This window comes from Schistocerca americana, chromosome 2 (genome assembly GCF_021461395.2).
Source record: "Schistocerca americana isolate TAMUIC-IGC-003095 chromosome 2, iqSchAmer2.1, whole genome shotgun sequence".
NCBI lineage: Eukaryota > Metazoa > Arthropoda > Insecta > Orthoptera > Acrididae > Schistocerca > Schistocerca americana.
In genome coordinates, this window is record NC_060120.1 from 374,566,462 (window position 1) to 374,572,461 (window position 6,000).

The window sequence follows — 6,000 nt, forward strand, 5'->3', positions numbered from 1 at the left end:
GCATTTGGAGCGAAGGCGTATTCCCGTCGCAATGGCGAGAGGGTCTTATTGTCCCCATCTTGAAGCCCGGTGCGGACCCACTGGCGGTGGACAGCTATCGTCCCATTACCCTCACCAACGTTTTGTGCAAATTGCTCGAACGTATGGTGGGGCGGCGTTTGTGTTGGGTCCTTGAGTCGCGCGGTCTCCTCGCTCCATCCCAGGGTGGCTTCCGTCAGGGCCGGTCTGCCACGGACAATTTGGTGCGGCTGGAATCTGCTATTCGTACGGCCTTTGCCCGACGTCAGCATCTCGTTGCTGTATTTTCCGATCTGCGGAAGGCGTGTGACACCACATGGAGGCATCACATCCTCGCCACGTTGCATGAGTGGGGTCTTCGTGGTCAGCTCCCGGCTTTTCTTCAAACCTTTTTATTGCGCCGCTCTTTCCGGGTGCAAGTCGGTGCCGCCTCTAGTTCATCTTATATACAGGAAAATGGGGTCCCGCAGGGCTCGGTGTTGAGCGTCTCCTTATTTCTCGTGGCCATTAATGGTCTGGCTGCAGCCGTGGGGTCGTCGGTGTCTCCTTCTTTGTATGCCGACGACTTCTGCATCTCATTTAGCTCCACGACTACGGGAGTCGCCGAACGCAGACTGCAAGTTGCCGTTCGCAAGGCAGCATCATGGGCTCTGACTCATGGTTTTCAATTCTCTGCAGCCAAGACTAGAGTTATGCACTTCTGCAGGCGTCGGACGGTCCACCCTCCTCCTGAACTTTACCTCGACGGCCACCTGCTTGGAATGGTGGACACTTGCCGCTTCTTGGGACTCGTGTTTGATGCCCGGCTCACATGGGTTCCTCATATTACTCAGCTGAAGCAAAAATGCTGGCGGCACCTCAACGCCCTCCGCTGCCTTAGCCACACGTCTTGGGGTGCAGATCGCTGCACGGTGCTGCGATTGTACAGAGCCCTTGTGCAGTCCCGGCTTGATTACGGGAGCCTGGCCTATGGGTGTGCATCACCCTCAGTGTTGAAGTTGTTAGACCCCATACACCACTGTGGGGTTCGGCTTGCAACTGGCACTTTCCGTACGAGCCCCGTGGATAGTCTACTGGTGGAGGCCGGGGTTCCCCCGCTGCGGATTCGCCGCCATCGACTGCTCGCCGACTATGCTGTCCACGTGCATTGCTCGCCTGGCCATCCCAATCATCGCCTGCTTTTCCCTGCCGTGGTCCTCCATCTGCCCGAACGGCGACCTAGGTCTGGGCTTTCCATAGCTGTCCACGTCCAGTCCCTGCTGTCGGAACTGGGCTCATTCCCTCTTCCGCCTCCCTTCCGGGTCCGTGCACCTACGCCTCCCTGGTGTTTGCCCCAGCCGTCCGTCCGTCTGGACTTGGCACAGGGACCCAAGGACTCGGTTCCGCCTGTGGCCCTCCGTCGCCGTTTTCTTGCGCTCCTCGCCTCATTTCCGGGCTGTGAGCCTGTCTACACTGATGGTTCCCTGGTTGATGGTCGCACTGCCTACGCTTTTGCTCACGCTGCCCATGTTGAACAGCGCTCCTTGCCGGCTGGCTGCAGTATTTTTACTGCAGAGCTGGTGGCCATATTGCGCGCTCTTGAGCATATGCGTTCCTGCTCAGGTACGTCCATCGTCATCTGCAGTGACTCCCTGAGCAGCCTCCAGGCCATTGACCGCTGCTATCCCTCTTCTCCTCTCGTGTCCTCTATTCGGGAGTCTGTTTCCACCATTACCCGCTCTGGTCGTTCGGTGGTCTTTGTTTGGACGCCAGGTCACGTTCGCATCCCGGGGAACGAAAGTGTTGACAGGCTGGTCAAAGGGGCGATCGATGCCCCAGCTTTGGAGATCGGCCTTACGGCTCGCGATCAGCAGCTGGTGTTGCGCTGTAAGGTGCTTGGGATGTGGTCTGTTGAGTGGCGTGGCATGACAGCCCCGAATAAACTGCGGGCTGTCAAGGAGACGACCGATGTGTGGCGCTCCTCTCTGCGGGCTTCTCGCAGGGACTCTGTAATCCTGTGTCGGCTGCGCATCGGCCATACCTACCTGACCCACGGCCATCTTTTGCGTCAGAAGGATCCTCCCCTGTGTTGGTGTGGGTCCCGGCTGACGGTCGCCCACATTTTATTGGAGTGTCCCCGACTGCGCTCCCTCCGGCAGTCTTTCAATCTCCCGGGCACTTTGCCTTTGATTTTATGCGACGATGCCTTCATCGCTGACAATGTTTTACATTTTATCCGTGGTAGTCCTTTTTACGGTTCCATTTAGGGGGGTCCTGCACCTTTCCCTTTCTGTGTCTTTTGTCCTCGCGTCTCTCAATATTTGTGGCTGTTTTGGTGTGTCGTCGGATGGTTGACTCTTTCCCTTTATTTGTTCTTGTGGTCAGTCAACCAGTCTCCGGCCATCTTCTTTTCTTCTATTTCTTTCTGTCTGATGTTCGTCTGTACTCTTCTATTCTGTAGTGTTTGTTGCCTAATTTGTGTTCTTTAGTGCCTGGGGGGGGGGGGGGGGTGGGAGTCTCCTTCCCCTCGGGGTTTTATCTGCTCCGCGACTTTATGTCTCGCCTGTTTTTTTTTGGAATGGGGGACTGATGACCTTAGCTGTTTAGTCCCCCTTAAACATCCCAACAACCACCACCACCACCTCGACCAAGTCACTGCCAGAATCCCCAGTCTGTCTCCACTGCATATGCCTAAGGACTTCTGCGAAGACCTACTGCGGAAGGCACTGTTGTGAGTGCCCCTAGCACTGGCCGCAAAGCATACGGTGTCATTAAATAAACTTTGTAGTAGAACCCACAATTTATAATCAACGTATTTTTCCCCGACCTTTAATTAGAATGTCGATTTACTACATACAATGAGAATCATTTAATTCTGAATTATTACAATAGATAATGAAACCTGTTGCCCACTTACCTACCTCACTGTACGAAAGTGGAACGGAGACGTGCTAGTGAGAGCTCCAGGCAGTTGTGATCATTCGTTGCTCCAATAATATGAAGTGAGACTACAGTTAGCAGCTCAATAAGAAGCTACTGGATGCCATGCATAATAATGCGATTGAATTACATCATCAATGTACACTACGTGTTCTTTTGAAATTTATATCAAACTTATCTACTTCTTCTTTGAACTAATTTTCATAAACTTAAGAGATGATTCGCAGATACATGGAGAAATTTGTTCAGTGATCGAACACGCATTTACAGGTTCTGTTTTGGCACCAAATTCAATATGGCGCACATAGCGCGTACAATTTCTTTTTTAACACACTCCCTTGCTTAGGAGAAACGAATAAATACATAAGCATATTTACATCGTAGCCAGATGCATCGAAAATCTAAAACAAGGTGGTACGTTAGTACCACTGTTAACGTAAGGTGAAGAGTAGATAGCCCCTACCTAGCTTGTTCCTTCTCAGAACTCAGAGAAACTTATATAACACAATAATTCTCTCTCCACCACTAATTTTTTTATTCTCCTTAAGCGTTTGTATTACTCGCAATCTATAAAGACTGTACCACAACAAGAATAGGGTATAAAACAGTTACGCAGTTAAACCGTATTAACATTCACAAGTTCCGGCAAACCATGGACCAAACTCAATATAAAATACCTCGGTACGCTCATTGCTAAGAGCATAAGCCCAGACTGAAAGATAGGGGCCACCAATATCCAACAAAACAATTTTGTGCATCAGATGGCACTGTCGAACACTCCATCAAAGCATCAGAATAGATGACAAACTCTTAGTGCATCCTTACATGTCGATAAACCATACATTTAATTGTGTTATTAATGGTTGTTGTAATGCACAGTTACAATCATTCGGTGGCCAAAATCTCAACGCTACTCAGTCAAACTCCTGAAAGGGACCCAGGCATGTACAGGGTGTCCAAAATAAAGGAAGCTCCGTGTCTTATAAACAAATACAGACAATACACTCGTTTACTCTAAACACAGAATACAAAGTAGAAAATAATTATTATAGAAAATAGCGTACTCAGCGTTCAGTAGATCAATAGTTTACGGGAGGTGCTGTTAATGTTCACCGCAAACTTCAATACACAATTCACCACGTCTCAAAATGTTTCTTGAACCTTTCCTTAATTCACATAGTGTGGTTTCCGCAATAACACTGCGAATGTTTGTTTTCAACTCTTCAACTGTATGTGGGGTGTTACTGTAGGCTTAACCCTTTGAATAACCCCACAAATTAAAATCACAGGTAGACAAATCGGGTGATATGGGAGGCCATAAACCTACGAAACTGTACGTTCTTCTCAGCAAGCTTCATGGACGTATGACACTGAAAACTATGAAATATGTGCCGTAGCATCATCTTACTGAAAAAACACATACTCTCGTCCTTCCTCCGTTAGCTTCGCTATTAATGGTTCCAAGAATTCCGTTACAGGTGCCTAAGAGTTCACGGTGTTGTTAAGGAAAGTGAGGCCTACAATCCGTTGGCTTGAAAATGCATAACAAATACCTACTTTCAGATCATACAGAGGCACGTCAAAGTGTTCTCTCGGTTTGTCTGTTGGCCAACAGCGTCCGTTTTGATGGTTCATGTACCCACTAAGGTGAAATCACGCATAGTCGGAGTTGAAGAAAGAATTTGGATCCAGAAAACCATCAGTGACACTCGTAACCATTCGCAATAGTGTTGCCGTTGTGCCTAATATGTAGCTTTTAATGCTTGCAATACTCTTATTTTGTATGCTCGCATATGAAACAACTTCAACATGTTCCGCCACGCGGACGCGAGTCTAGTTAATTTCCGCGCACTTTTTACTACAATTTCATGAACATGTCCATTATTTTCCGGCGAACAAACTTATTTTGTAGTTGCATTTGGCGTTAGCAACTGAACCTGTTGCTCTAAATTTAGTAATCAGTTTCTGCACAACACTTTTTGCAGCAGCAGTTGACTCTGGATATTTTATCGTCAACTTTTCATTTAACGTTTTAAACGATTTGCATCCAAAAAACGTTTCAAGAGTAAACACTCATAGATAAATTGAAAAACACATTCTCCAGAACTATATTCACAACAAGCTTCAAACCGACGACTGACGACGCACCACTGATAACAAAATCGCCGCTCAACATTATCGAGAGCCGCTCTAGCATTAAAGAAATAGCTTCAGATATCATGTTCGGTATAACACTGGGCTTCTTTTATCTTGATCACAACGTAGTACTCAGCAAGAAACCAACTAACCTATTAAAATAAGTCAGTCATATCGAACCCATCCAATACAGTGTCTAATGCGTATGTCCACCAGCAAGCTACGAAAAATGAACCCGGTGAAAGTTATTTTTCCTTGTACACGTACTACGTTCGAAAAAGTTCTAACACCATTTGTGTGACAGCACCGGCTACCATTTGAATTTGTCAGCCTCGATATCACAAAGATTATTTCTGTGTGGCCGTTTTGTTATATGAAAGAAAAAACCTCATGGTTTAGTGATTAACAAATATCTTGTGTTCCGTTGAAAAAATCCCAAAAATCGACTTACCCAAGTACAGTCTGTAGCAATTGCATGATGTAAACATTAAAATTCGATTATTGGTAACCCATTCCTTCTGTAATAATTTGGAAATCATTTTTGCATGCGACGAGTGCATCCGCATAACCTGGACCACCGACATACTCTCTTTCCATTATAAAGTGGTATAGTCTGATCATCTTGCAGTGGTACATATTTCATTCTTCAATCATGTTAACAACGCTTTGGGGGAGGGGTGTTACTGATACAGCAATACCACCCTACAAAGCTCCCCTTTACCAGGATTTCAAATAGATCGTGATCGTGTGCTAATGGAAAGGTGATCGGACTTTATTTCGTTTCCCGCGTGAGCTCTCTATTGAAAGAACGAAAAAATATTCTAATGGAATTCCAACCAAAGATTTGTTATCACTGAGTATAAGTTTCTGGTAATGCAAACTAAAGTCGGTCGCCACCCTACAAAGTGCAAAGGTAATTCCAGCCAA